Genomic DNA, 14,583 nt, shown 5'->3' with positions numbered 1-14,583 from the left:
AAAAGGCTCAGTGTCATTATCCTCACAAGGGGAAGGTGCTAGAGTATTGAAAACAGGGGTGCCAATAAGATTTTTTTATTACTTTCTCTGAGCAATTGTATTAGTATACAATAATACACTGCTCAAAAAAATTAAGGGAACACTTAAACAACACAATGTAACTCCAAGTCAATCACACTTCTGTGAAATCAAACTGTCCACTTAGGAAGCAACACTGATTAACAATACATTTCACATGCTGTTGTGCAAATGGAATAGACAACAGGTGGAAATTATAGGCAATTAGCAAGACACCCCCAATAAAGGACTGGTTTTGCAGGTGGTGACCACAGACCACTTCTCAGCTTCTATGCTTCCTGGCTGATGTTTTGGTCACTTTTGAATGCTGGCGGTGCTTTCACTCTAGTGGTAGCATGAGACGGAGTCTACAACCCACACAAGTGGCTCAGGTAGTGCAGCTCATCCAGGATGGCACATCAATGCGAGCTGTGGCAAGAAGGTTTGCTGTGTCTGTCAGTGTAGTGTCCAGAGCATGGAGGCACTACCAGGAGACAGGCCAGTACATCAGGAGATGTGGAGGAGGCCGTAGGAGGGCAACAACCCAGCAGCAGGACTGCTACCTCCGCCTTTGTGCAAGGAGGAGCAGGAGGAGCACTGCCAGAGCCCTGGAAAATGACCTCCAGCAGGCCACAAATGTGCATGTGTCTGCTCAAACGGTCAGAAACAGACTCCATGAGGGTGGTATGAGGGCCCGACGTCCACAGTTGGGGGTTGTGCTTACAGCCCAACACCGTGCAGGACGTTTGGCATTTGCCAGAGAACACCAAGATTGGCAAATTCGCCACTGGCGCCCTGTGCTCTTCACAGATGAAAGCAGGTTCACACTGAGCACGTGACAGACGTGACAGAGTCTGGAGACGCCGTGGAGAACATTCTGCTGCCTGCAACATCCTCCAGCATGACCGGTTTGGCAGTGGGTCAGTCATGGTGTGGGGAGGCATTTCTTTGGGGGGCCGCACAGCCCTCCATGTGCTCGCCAGAGGTAGCCTGACTGCCATTAGGTACCGAGATGAGATCCTCAGACCCCTTGTGAGACCATATGCTGGTGCGTTTGGCCCTGGGTTCCTCCTAATGCAAGACAATGCTAGACCTCATGTGGCTGGAGTGTGTCAGCAGTTCCTGCAAGAGGAAGGCATTGATGCTATGGACTGGCTCGCCCGTTCCCCAGATCTGAATCCAATTGAGCACATCTGGGACATCATGTCTCGCTCCATCCACCAACGCCACGTTGCACCACAGACTGTCCAGGAGTTGGCAGATGCTTTAGTCCAGGTCTGGGAGGAGATCCCTCAGGAGACCATCCGCCACCTCATCAGGAGCATGCCCAGGCGTTGTAGGGAGGTCATACAGGCACGTGGAGGCCACACACACTACTGAGCCTCATTTTGACTTGTTTTAAGGACATCAAAGTTGGATCAGCCTGTAGTGTGGTTTTCCACTTTAATTTTGAGGGTGACTCCAAATCCAGACCTCCATGGGTTGATCAATTTGATGTCCATTGATAATTTGTGTGTGATTTTGTTGTCAGCAAATTCAACTATGTAAAGAAAAAAGTATTTAATAAGATTATTTCATTCATTCAGATCTAGGATGTGTTATTTTAGTGTTCCCTTTATTTTTTTGAGCAGTGTATAATTTCCAAAACATTTTTTGCATGGAATATAGCTCAGTAGTTGAATTCTTTATTTTCTACAGTCTTTGTTATTGGCACCCTTGAGCATTTTTTTGCTCAAGGGTGCCAATAACTATTGACCTGATGGTATTTGGACTAATTCAACTAACTGTTGTAATTTATAATTGGCAGACAACAAATAAAGATATTTTTTTTTATTTTCAAATAACTCAAATATTGTTTGGTTTTCTGAGAGGTATTCAAAATACCTTCAAATATTATTTGGTTTTCTGAGAGCTGAATTTGAATATCAAAGAAAAGTATTGCCTTTGAAAACTCTATATTAATTTACCTACAGTATTTTCAAATGAAATAAATACCAGGTCTGGTGTGTGTGTGTGTGTGCATGCTTTTATATTGTATGCTTCTCTTTACAGAGGATGCACAATACAAGTTTCTAGCTCCAGAATGAAGCTGTTCTTATTTAACACAGAGGAGAGAAAGTAAACTCTACATGTTGACAGTCAACATGTACAGTGCCTTCAGAAAGTATTCACACCCCTTGACTTTGTCCCCATTTTGTTGTGTTACAACCTGCACTTATCATGAATTAAATTGAGATTGTGTGTCACTTGCCTACACACAATACCTATAATGTCAAAGCGGAATTACATTTTCAGAAATGTTAAAAAATGAAAATCTGAAAAGTCTTGAGTCAATAAGTATTCAACCCCTTTGTTATGGCAAGCCTAAACAAGTTCAGGAGTAAAAATGTGCTTAACAAGTCACATAATAAGTTGCATGAACTCACTCTCTGTGCAATAATAGTATTTAACATGATTTTTGAATGACTACCTCATCTCTGTACCACTCACTTACAATTATCTGTAAGGTCCCTCAGTAAAGCAGGGAATTTCAAACACAGATTCAACCACAAAGACCAGGGAGGTTTCCAATTCCAAAAGCAGACACTGAATACCCCTTTGAGCATGGTAAAGTTACTAATTATACTTTGGATGGTGTATAAATACACCTAGTCACTACAAAGATACAGGCGTCCTTCCTAACTCAGTGGCCGGAGAGGCAGGAAACCGCTCAGGGATTTCACCATTAGGCCAATGGGGACTTTAAAACAGTTACAGAGTTTAATGGCTGTGATAGGAGAAAACTGAGGATAGATCAACAACATTGCAAAAATCTCTGAAGCTGGAGACTCTTATCTCCCTCACTAACTTTAAGCATCAGTTGTCAGAGCACCTTACCGATCACTGCACCTGAACACAGCCCATCTGAAATTAGCCCACCCAACTACCTCATCCATATATTGTTATTTATTTTGCTCATTTGCACCCCAGTATCTCTATTTGCACATCATCTCTTGCACATCTATCATTCCAGTGTTAATACTAATTGTAATTATTTTGCACTATAGCCTATTTATTGCCTTACCTCCATAACTTGCTACATTTGCACACACTGTATATATATTTTCTGTTGTATTTTTGACTTTATGTTTTGTTTTACCCCATATGTAACTCTGTGTTGTTGTTTTTATCGCACTGCTTTGCTTTATCTTGGCCAGGTCGCAGTTGTAAATGAGAACTTTTTCTCAACTGGCTTACCTGGTTAAATAAAGGTGAAAAAAAAGAAAGAAAAAAAAAGAAAATTGTAGTTACTCCACAATACTAACCTAATTGACAGAGTGAAAAGAAGGAAGCTTGTACAGAATACAAATATTCCAAAACATGCATCCTGTTTGCAATAAGGCACTAAAGTAAAACTGCAAAAAATGTGACTAAGAAATTAACTTTGTGTCCTGAATACAAAGCGTTATGTTTGGGGCAAAACCAACACAACATATCACTGAGTACCACTCTTCATATTTTCAAGCATGGTGGTGGCTGCATCATGCTACGGGTATGCTTGTCATTGGCAAGGGAGTTTTTTTATGATAAAAAATAAATGGAATAGAGCTAAGCATAGGAAAAATCCTATGAATGTTCCTGAGTGGCCTAGTTACAGTTTCACTTAAATCGGCTTGAAAATCTATGGCAAGACTTAAAAATGGTTGTCTAGCAATGATCAACAACCAACTTGCCAGAGCATGAATAATTTTTTAAAGAATAATGTGCAAATATTGTACAATCTAGCTTTGTTAAGCTCTTAGACACTTACCCAGAAATACTCACAGCTGCAATCGTTGCTAAAAGTGATTCTAACATGTATTGACTCAGGGGGTTGAATACTTCTCTAATCAAGATATATTAGTGTTTTATTTTTCATTATTATTTTTTACAAATGTTAGAATCTTTTTTCCACTTTGCCATTACATTGTATTTTGTGTAGATCCTTGAAAAAAAAGACAAATCAATTATAATCCCACTTTCTAACACAACAAAATGTGGAAAAGGTAAATGGGTGTGAATACTTTCTGAAGACACTGTATGAATGTTTATATACAGACTCTTTGAATGCCTGTATATGGTTATATGTATATAAACATTATATTCAAAGGTATGTGGACACCGCTTCAAATGAGGGGATTTGGCTATTTCAGCCACACCCGTTGCTGACATGTGTATAAAATCGAGCACACAGCCGTGCAATCTCCATAGACAAACATTGGCAGTAGAATGGCCTTACTGAAGAGCTCAGTGACTTTCAACATGGCACTGTCATAGGATGTCACCTTTCCAAGAAGTCAGTTCATCACATTTCTGACCAGCTAGAGCTGCCCCGGTCAACTGTAAGTGCTGTTATTGTGAAGTGGAAAAGTCTAGGAGAAACAACGGCTCAGCCGCGAAGTGGTAGGCCACACAAGTTCACAGAACGGGACCACTGAGTGATGAAGCATGTAGTGCGTAAAAATCATCTGTCCTCGGTTGCAACACTCACTACCGATTTCCAAACTGCCTCTAGAAGCAACGTCAGCACAATAACTGTTCTTCGGGAGCTTCATGAAATGGGTTTCCATGGAAGAGCAGCCGCACACAAGCCTAAGATCACCATGCGCAATGTGAAGCGTCAGCTGCAGTGGTGTAAGATTAGTCGCCATTGGACTCTAGAGCAGTGGAAACGCGTTCTCTGGAGTTTTGAATCACGCTTTACCATCTGGCAGTCCGACGGACGACTCTGGGTTTGGTGGATGCCAGGAGAAAGCTACCTGCCCCAATGTATAGTGCCAACTGTAAAGTTTGGTGGAGGAGGAATAATGGTCTGGGGATGTTTTTCATGGTTCGGGCAAGGACCTTAGTTACAGTGAAGGGAAATCTTAACGCTACAGCATACAATGACATTCTAGTTGATTCTGTGCTTCCAACATTATGGCAACAGTTTGGGGATGGCCCTTTCCTGTCTCAGCATGACAATGGCCCCGTTTACAAAGCGAGGTCCATGCAGAAATGGTTTGTTGAGATCGGTGTAGAAGAACTTGACTGACCTGCACAGAGCCCTGGGGGGGGGGGGGGGGGTCCAACTCCACATAAATGCCCAAAATGTTGGAATGAGATGTTCGACGATCAGGTGTCCACATACTTTTGGTCATGTAGTGTATATAGAATTGAATCTAGTAGCCAATTGGTTTCATGGGCATGGCTTGAACCTCGGTGTGTGTACCTGACTGTTGGCATCTGAAGGTCCATTCTGCAGAGCCCAGGCAGACAGGGTGTTGAAGCCTTTAACCACCTCAGCTCCAGGGACCAGACTGTTCAGGTACATATAACCACATTTACATTACATCAACATACACATACTGTAGATACACATCAACATATAAAAACATTCCTAATTAACTAAAAAACATACACATAATAACAACATATACTGTATAGCTCTCACATTTGCAAGTACTCTGCATTGGCCTCTGGGTACTGATTCTTCCTCAGGTTGTTACTGAGGTCCACCAACACCTGCAATTCAAAATGGCATCAAATACACTGATATGTGCAACATATGGGCCAAATACACTGGAATATACATTATATTGGCAAAATACACTGGGACATAGAATATATTGGCAAAATACACTGGGACACAGACTATATTGGCTAAATACGCTGGGACATACATTATGTTAGCCAAATATACAGTTACATGCTGACAAAACAGACATTCATACAGTGGGGGGAAAAGTATTTAGTCAGCCACCAATTGTGCAAGTTCTCCTACTTAAAAAGATGAGAGAGGCCTGTAATTTTCATCATAGGTACACGTCAACTATGACAGACAAATTGAGAAAAGAAAATCCAGAAAATCACATTGTAGGATTTTTAATGAATTTATTTGCAAATTATGGTGGAAAATAAGTATTTGGTCACCTACAAACAAGCAAGATTTCTGGCTCTCACAGACCTGTAACTTCTTCTTTAAGAGGCTCCTCTGTCCTCCACTCGTTACCTGTATTAATGGCACCTGTTTGAACTTGTTATCAGTATAAAAGACACCTGTCCACAACCTCAAACAGTCAAACTCCAAACTCCACTATGGTCAAGACCAAAGAGCTGTCAAAGGACACCAGAAACAAAATTGTAGACCTGCACCAGGCTGGGAAGACTGAATCTGCAATAGGTAAGCAGCTTGGTTTGAAGAAATCAACTGTGGGAGCAATTATTAGGAAATGGAAGACATACAAGACCACTGATAATCTCCCTCAAGATCTCACCCCGTGGGGTCAAAATGATCACAAGAACGGTGAGCAAAAATCCCACAACCACACGGGGGGACCTAGTGAATGACCTGCAGAGAGCTGGGACCAAAGTAACAAAGCCTACCATCAGTAACACACTACGCCGCCAGGGACTCAAATCCTGCAGTGCCAGACGTGTCCCCCTGCTTAAGCCAGTATATGTCCAGGCCCGTCTGAAGTTTGCTAGAGTGCATTTGGATGATCCAGAAGAGGATTGGGAGAATGTCATATGGTCAGATGAAACCAAAATATAACTTTTTGGTAAAAACTCAACTCGTCGTGTTTGGAGGACAAAGAATGCTGAGTTGCATCCAAAGAACACCATACCTACTGTGAAGCATGGGGGTGGAAACATCATGCTTTGGGGCTGTTTTTCTGCAAAGGGACCAGGACAACTGATCCGTGTAAAGGAAAGAATGAATGGGGCCATGTATCGTGAGATTTTGAGTGAAAACCTCCTTCCATCAGCAAGGGCATTGAAGATGAAACGTGGCTGGGTCTTTCAGCATGACAATGATCCCAAACACACCGCCCGGGCAACGAAGGAGTGGCTTCGTAAGAAGCATTTCAAGGTCCTGGAGTGGCCTAGCCAGTCTCCAGATCTCAACCCCATAGAAAATCTTTGGAGGGAGTTGAAAGTCTGTGTTGCCCAGCGACAGCCCCAAAACATCACTGCTCTAGAGGAGATCTGCATGGAGGAATGGGCCAAAATACCAGCAACAGTGTGTGAAAACCTTGTGAAGACTTACAGAAAATGTTTGACCTGTGTCACTGCCAACAAACGGTATATAACAAAGTATTGAGAAACTTTTGTTATTGACCAAATACTTATTTTCCACCATAATTTGCAAATAAATTCATTAAAAATCCTACAATGTGATTTTCTGGAATTTTTCTCAAATGACAGGCCTCTCTCATCTTTTTAAGTGGGAGAACTTGCACAATTGGTGGCTGACTAAATACTTTTTTCCCCCACTGTACATTTAGCAGAAGTAATAAAACATATATGTTACCTTTCCCTTTAGCTGATTGGCCAGTGGTACCAGGAAGTCGTAGTGTTCTCTCTGGACAGCGATGAAGATCAGACGGGCTGACTGGGCAGCTGCAGCATGGCCCAGGACCTGCATATACATCATCAACATTTTGATACACACAAACACAGATACAGTATATTCACATATATTCCTTCAAACATAAACAAATATATTCAAATACATTTACAACATATCACCACATAAAACTAGATCTACTTTATTTGTACCTGTGCTCCATGGGGTAGGAGGCTGCTGCTGTGGGGCCGTCGGCTGCCAAATACCACCCCGTACCCCGCCTGCAGCAGACGCAGGCCCAGAGAGCGCCCCATGTCCCCCGTCCCAAACACACAAACCCTCTCATACTCAGGTGGGGCAGGGACAGCCTCCCTCATCGGAGACAGGGACACATACTCACTCCTCTCCTCACTCTTCTCCTCACTCCTCTCCTGACCCATCATGCCTGAACAGAGACAGGCAAAGATCTCCTCGAGTCGTAGGTAGAGTCAACAGAAAGTGTCAGAAAGACCAAAATGTTTAAAATACCTTCCTGAAGTTGCAATCACAGAAAAAGTACATCCACATAAATGGAGCTCACAGGATGAATGTCCCTTTCACTTCACTAAGTTCTTCAGCAGACACCTCCTCTAGACGGAGTCTTACAGTCCAGACAGAGCACTGTCAATCAATGCTAGGACAGCTTAGTGTAGTTGAACTCCTGCAATGAAATGTTCTCTGCATTACATGTCCCAAAACAATAGTCTTCAGAGTTGGAGCAGCTCCTCTGAGTTATCCAGATGAAAGTCTGACTCTGTCTTTCTCTGTCCTGACTGACTGACTGAGACACCACAAACTGAGTATCTGTTTGTGTCTGGGCTCCTGGTGTGAGGAGGGAAGGGATTAGTCTTTCTGCCAAGCTGCAAACTTTGTTGGAAGAGGAGCGGTGTGTTTTTGCTTGTGCATTTGCATGTGTGTGTGTGTGTGTGTGTGTGTGTGTGTGTGTGTGTGTGTGTGTGTGTGTGTGTGTGTGTGTGTGTGTGTGTGTGTGTGTGTGTGTGTGTGTGTGTGTGTGTGTGTGTGTGTGTGTGTGTGTGTGTGTGTGTGTGTGTGTGTGCAGGACAGCCAATGGTGCTCACTCTGTAGTGTCTCTGAGGAGAGGCCAGCAGTTTCTGGGAAGCAGGGAGGTTACATAATAGTTGAAAAACAGACCTGGAGATTCCAGGTCACGGTGATCTTTCTGGGTTTAGGCAATGTACATGTCTCACACACACACACACACACACACACACACACACACACAGTCTGTGCTCTATCATGCAGAAATATCACTATTAAATACATATTTAAACCAGTATGTATTTTGCAACAAGAGTTTACTAAATGGCATACAAGCACAGGTCCTTTCACAGTTCAGGACAATAACACAACAGCAGATGCACTTTTGTTTGTTGTAATACTACCGTCTTCATAAGCTGCCTTACCTCAGATGGCTTTTGCTCAAAGATGTGACAACATTCCATTGTGTGCAACAATAAGCTTGTAACTCCACAAAGCACAGAATGTGAAATACCAGAAGAAATGTGTCACATCACCATGAACAGTGTTTCCCAAATACAGCAGGTCAAATGTGGCTTGAAACACTGGTTTCATCAAGGCAAGAATAATCTAAATGCTTGAATTGGTGTCAGAGCACAGAATATTTAATAAACCCAAGCTTTACACTGGGCCTAGTTTACAGTAACCCCACCCCCACGCTCATCCTACACACCTTTCCCATTCATATACTGTCTATACAAACTGTTATATACATATACACTGAGTGTACAAAACATTAGGAAAACCTTTTGCTCTCAGAACAGCCTCAATTCGTCGGGTCATGGACTCTACAAGGTGTCAAACGCATTCCACAGGGATGCTGGCCCATGTTGACTCCAATGCTTCCAACAGTTGTGTCAAGTTGGCTTAAATCTTTCGTCTTGCCCATTCACAATCTGAATAGCACACAAACACAATCCATGTCTCGATTGTCTCAAGGCTTAAAAATCCTTCTTTAACCTGCCTCCTCCCCTTCATCTACATCAATTAAAGTGGATTTAACAAGTAACATTAATAAGGGATCATATCATTCACCTGGACTCACCTGGTCAGTCTTTCTGTTAAGTTCACTCAGTGTGTGTGTGTGTATATATATATATATATATACACACACACACAGTACCAGTCAAAAGTTTGGACACACCTACTCATTCAAGGTTTTTTCTTTATTCTTTACTATTTTCTACATTGTAGACTAATAGTGAAGACATCAAAATTATGAAATAACACATATGGAATCATGTAGTAACCAAAGAAGTGTTAAACAAATCAAAATATATTTTATATTTGAGATTCTTCAAAATAGCCACCCTTTGCCTTGATGATAGCTTTGCACACCCTTGGCACTCTCAACTAGCTTCATGAGGTAGTCACCTGGAATAAATTTCAATTAACAAGTGTGTCTTCTTAAAAGTTAATTTGTGGAATTGATTTCCTTCTTAATGCGTTTGAGCCAATCAGTTGTGTTGTGACAAGGTAGGGGGGGTATACAGAAGATAGCCCTATTTGGTAAAAGACCAAGTCCATATTATGGCAAGAACAGCTCAAATAAGCAAAGAGAAACGACAGTCCATCATTACTTTAAGATATGAAGTTCAGTCAATACGGAACATTTCAAGAACTTTGAACGTTTCTTCAAGTGCAGTCGCAAAAACCATCAAGCGCTATGATGAAACTGGCTCTCATGAGGACCGCCACAGGAATGGAAGACCCAGAGTTACCTCTAATGCAGAGGATAAGTTCATTAGAGTTACCAGCCTCAGAAATTGCAGCCCAAATAAATGCTTCACAGAGTTCAAGTAAAAGACACATTTCAACATCAACTGTGCAGAGGGGTCTGTGTGAATCAGGCCTTCATGGTCGAATCGCTGCAAAGAAACCACTACTAAAGGACACCAATAAGAAGAACAGACCTGCTTGGGCCAAGAAACACGAGCAATGGACATTAGACCGGTGGAAATGTGTCCTTTTGTCTGGAGTCCAAATTTGAGATTTTTGGTTCCAACCGCCGTGTCTTTGTGAGACGCGGTGTGGGTGAACGGATGATCTCTGCATGTGTATTTCCCACCATAAAGCATGGAGGAGGAGGTGTTATGGTGTGGGGGTGCTTTGCTGGTGACACTTTCTCTGATTTATTTTGAATTCAAGGCACACTTAACCAGCATCGCTACCACAGCATTCTGCAGCGATACACCATCCCATCTGGTTTGTTTTTCAACAGGACAATGACCCAACACACTTCCAGGCTGTGTAAGGGCTATTTTACCAAGAAGGAGTCACGGAGTGCTGCATCAGATGACCTGGCCTCCACAATCCCCCGACCTCAACCCAATTGAGATGGTTTGGGATTAATCGGACCGGCCTTCAGAAAGTATTCAGACCCCTTAACTTTTTCCACATTTTGTTACGTTAAAGGCTTACTCTAAAATGGATTAAATCAATGTTTTTCCTCATCAATCTACAAAAAATACCCATAATGACAAAGCAAAACAGGTTTTTATCAAGTTTTGCAAATTTATAAAACATAAAAAACTGTAATACCTTATTTACATTGTTATTCAGACCCTTTGCCATGAGACTCGAAATTGAGCTCAGGTATATCCTATTTCCATTGATCATTGTTGAGATGTTTCTACAACTTCATTAGAGTCATCTGGGGTAAATTCGATTGATTGGACATGATTTAGAAAGGCACACACCTGTCTATATAAGGTCCCACAAAAACCAAGTCATGAGGTCAAAGGAATTGTCCGTGGAGCGCCGAGACAGGATTGTGTCGAGGCACACATCTGGGGAAGGGTACCAAAAAATGTCTGCAGCATTGAAGGTCCCCAAGAACACAGTGGCCTCCATCATTCTTAAATGGGAGAAGTTTGGAACCACCAAGACTCTTCCTAGAGCTGGCCGCCCGGACAAACTGAGCAATCGGGGGAGAAGGGCCTTGGTCAGGGAGGTGACCAAGAACCCGATGGTCACTCTGACAGAGCTCCAGAGTTCCTATGTGGAGATGGGAGAACCTTCCAGAAGGACAACCATCTCTGCAGCACTCCACCAATCAGGCATTTATGGTAGAGTGACCAGATGGAAGCCACTCCTCAGTAAAAGACACATGACAGCACACTTGGAGTTTGCCAAAAGGCACCTAAAGACTATCAGACCATGAGAAACAAGATTTTCTGGTCTGATGAAACCAAGATTGAAATCATTGGCCTGAAAGACAAGGGTCACGTCTGGAGGAAACCTGGCACCATCCCTACGGTGAAGCATGGTGGTGGCATCATGCTGTGGGGATGTTTTTCAGCGGCAGGGACTGGGAGACTAGTCAGGATCGAGGCAAAGATGAACGGAGCAAAGTACAGAGAGATCCTTGATAACCTGCTCCAGAGTGCTCAGGACCTCATACTAGGGCAAAGGTTCACCTTCCAACAGGACAACGTCCCTAAGCACACAGCCAAGACAACGCAGGAGTGGCTTCGGGACAATGTCCTTGAGTGGCCCATCCAGAGTCCGGACTTGAACCCAATCAAACATCTCTGGAGAGACCGGAAATAGCTGTGCAGCAACGCTCCCCATCCAACCTGACAAAGCTTGAGAGGATCTGCAGAGAAGAATGGGAGAACCTCCCCAAATACAGGTGTTCCAAGCTTGTAGCGTCATACCCAAGAAGACTCGAGGCTGTAATTGCTGCCAAAGTACTGAGTAAAAGGTCTAAATACTTATGTAAATGTGATATTTCCGTTTTTTATATGCAGTACCAGTCAAAGGTTTGGACACACCTACTCATTCAAGGGTTTTTCTTTATTTTTACTATTTTCTACATTGTAGAATAATAGTGAAGACATCAAAACTATGAAATAACACATATGGAATCATGTAGCAACCAAAAAAGTGTTAAACAAATGTGACGTGATGAGGTTGTACCCAGGAGCAGAGAAGAGACGAGACGAGGAATCAGTGGTTTAGGATAAGCGTAAATACTTTACTGAGAATTGATAACAGAAGGATCACAGTAATACTGTGGGGAGGCGAACCCGAACTGACACTCAAACGACGACAGTCTAGTGGACGAGTTCGGCAGTGTGTTGTGAGCATATTCCACCCAGACGAGGAACTTGCTCCAGTTGATGTCCTGAGTGGAGACAAAACAGATGAGGAACTTCTCCAGCTCCTGGTTGACCCGCTCAGTCTGTCCATTAGACTGTGGGTGGAACTCAGAGGAGAGACTCACCGACGCCCCCAACTGGGAGCAGAAGGCTTTCCAATACCGCACGACAAGCTGGGGCCCACGATCCGAGACAATGTCCTGGGGAAGTCCATGTAGTCGAAAGACATGGGTAATCATGAGATTCATGGTCTCCCTCGCCGAGGGCAACTTGGGTAAGGCGATGAAATGGGCTGCCTTGGAGAACCGATCGACAACCACCAGGACAGTGGTAAGCCCTTGGGATGGAGGTAACCCTGTGATAAAGTCTACGGACAGGTGGGACCAGGGCCGGCTGGGGATGGGCAGAGGTTGGAGCAACCCAACCTGTCGAGCACGAAGGATCTCACATCCTCAGTCATGTTGGGCCACCAGAATCCCCGCCTCAGGAACTCCAGTGTGTGATTAACCCCTGGATGCCCAGTTAATTTAGAGGAGTGTCCCCATTGTAGTACTCGGGAACAGGCTGATCACGGAACATAAAGTCTGTTAGTGGGACCCCCACCGGGGTCAGGTTCTCGGGTCTGGGCTTGTCGGACCGTGGTCTCAATACTCCATATCACGGTGGCCACAATGCGGGAGCTGGGGATGATGGGCTCGGAGCCCCTCTCCTCGTTAGAGACATCATGTTAGCGGGACAGGGCATCTGCTTTCTGATTATTGGATACCGGGGCGATAGGCTAGTGTGAAGTTGAACTTGTTAAAAAACAGAGCCCTCCTAGCCTGGCAAGCGTTCAACCTCTTGGCTTCTTGAATGGAGACCAAGTTCTTATTGTCCGTCCAGATCACGAAAGGATGAGGTGCCCCCTCCAACCAGTGTCTCCACCCCTCAAGGTCCCACTCCACTGCCAAGAGCTCCCGGTTGCCTACATTGTAGTTTCGTTCCGCTGGTGAGAACCACTGGGAGAGAAAGGCGCATGGGTGCAGTTTCTTGTCCTCCTCGTTCCGCTGCGAAAGGACCGCCCCTGCTCTGGTGTCCAAGACGTCCACCTCTACCATGAAGGGACGTGTAGGATCAGGATGAACGAGGATGGGTCCGGAGGTGAAACGTCCCTTGAGCTCCACAAATGCCCTGTCAGCCTCAGGGGTCCAACAAAAATGGGTCTGGGACTTGCGGGTTAGGACCGTGAGAGGTGCTGCCACCGCACCAAAGTTGCGTATAAAATGCCTGTAAAAATGGGCAAACCCGAGGAACCGCTGGACTTGTTTGAGTGAGGCGGGACGGGGCCAGTCGGTGACAACCTTATGCTTTATGGGGTCCATTTGGAAGCCGGCGGTAGAGATAATGTGACCCAGGAAAGAAACTTGGGATACATGGAACTCACATTTCTGCAGGAGGCATCTCAGGACATGGCGGACGTGCAGGATGTGTTCCGGAAGGATCTCAGAGAAGATCAGGTAAACAAAGATGAACCGATTCAACATATCCCTAAGAGTGTCATTGACCAATGCTTGGAAGACTGCCGGTGAGTTCGATAATCCGAAGGGCATGACTAAATACTCATAGTGGCCACTAGGGGAGTTAAAGGCATGTTTCCATTCATCTCCCTCCCTGATTCTAACCAGATTGTAAGCATTGCGGAGGTCCAGTTTGGTGAAGAATTGGGCCAACTCCAAGGCGGCGGACATCAGGGGTAGGGGGTAACGATTCTTAATCGTAATCTTGTTCAGCTCTCTGTAATCGATGCAGGGACGCAGACCTCCATCCTTCTTTCCCACGAAGAAGAAGCCTGCACCAGCTGGGGATTTAGAGGAGCGAATTAAACCTGCCTCCAGCTACTCCCGGATGTAATTGTCCATGACTGCTGCTTCAGGGGTCAAGAGGGATGCCGGGGAACGCGGTGAGGCTCTTGGTGGGAGTCTTAGGCATTTAGTCTGGCAGTTCTTACCCCAGTCTAGC

The 14,583-nt window shown here is 44.2% G+C and overlaps 1 pseudogene across 1 annotated transcript in view; it reads right to left on the bottom strand.

Annotated features, from left to right (window-relative positions):
- Positions 1 to 8,225, bottom strand: part of LOC311118058 — a 44,729-nt pseudogene extending 36,504 nt beyond the window's left edge. The window contains exons 1-4 of the transcript XR_014615280.1: positions 7,618 to 8,225; positions 7,370 to 7,477; positions 5,510 to 5,580; positions 5,288 to 5,375 (exon numbers count right to left, since the gene is read on the bottom strand). The product of XR_014615280.1 is annotated as an uncharacterized misc_RNA (transcript). The remainder of the gene's footprint in view (positions 1 to 5,287; positions 5,376 to 5,509; positions 5,581 to 7,369; positions 7,478 to 7,617) is intronic.
- Positions 8,226 to 14,583: the final 6,358 nt, after the last annotated feature.

Source organism: Coregonus lavaretus, assembly GCF_964263955.1.
Source record: "Coregonus lavaretus genome assembly, chromosome: 3".
Lineage (NCBI taxonomy): Eukaryota > Metazoa > Chordata > Actinopteri > Salmoniformes > Salmonidae > Coregonus > Coregonus lavaretus.
The sequence above is the reverse complement of the archived record's forward strand: the minus strand, read 5'-3'. Positions and strand labels throughout refer to the sequence as shown.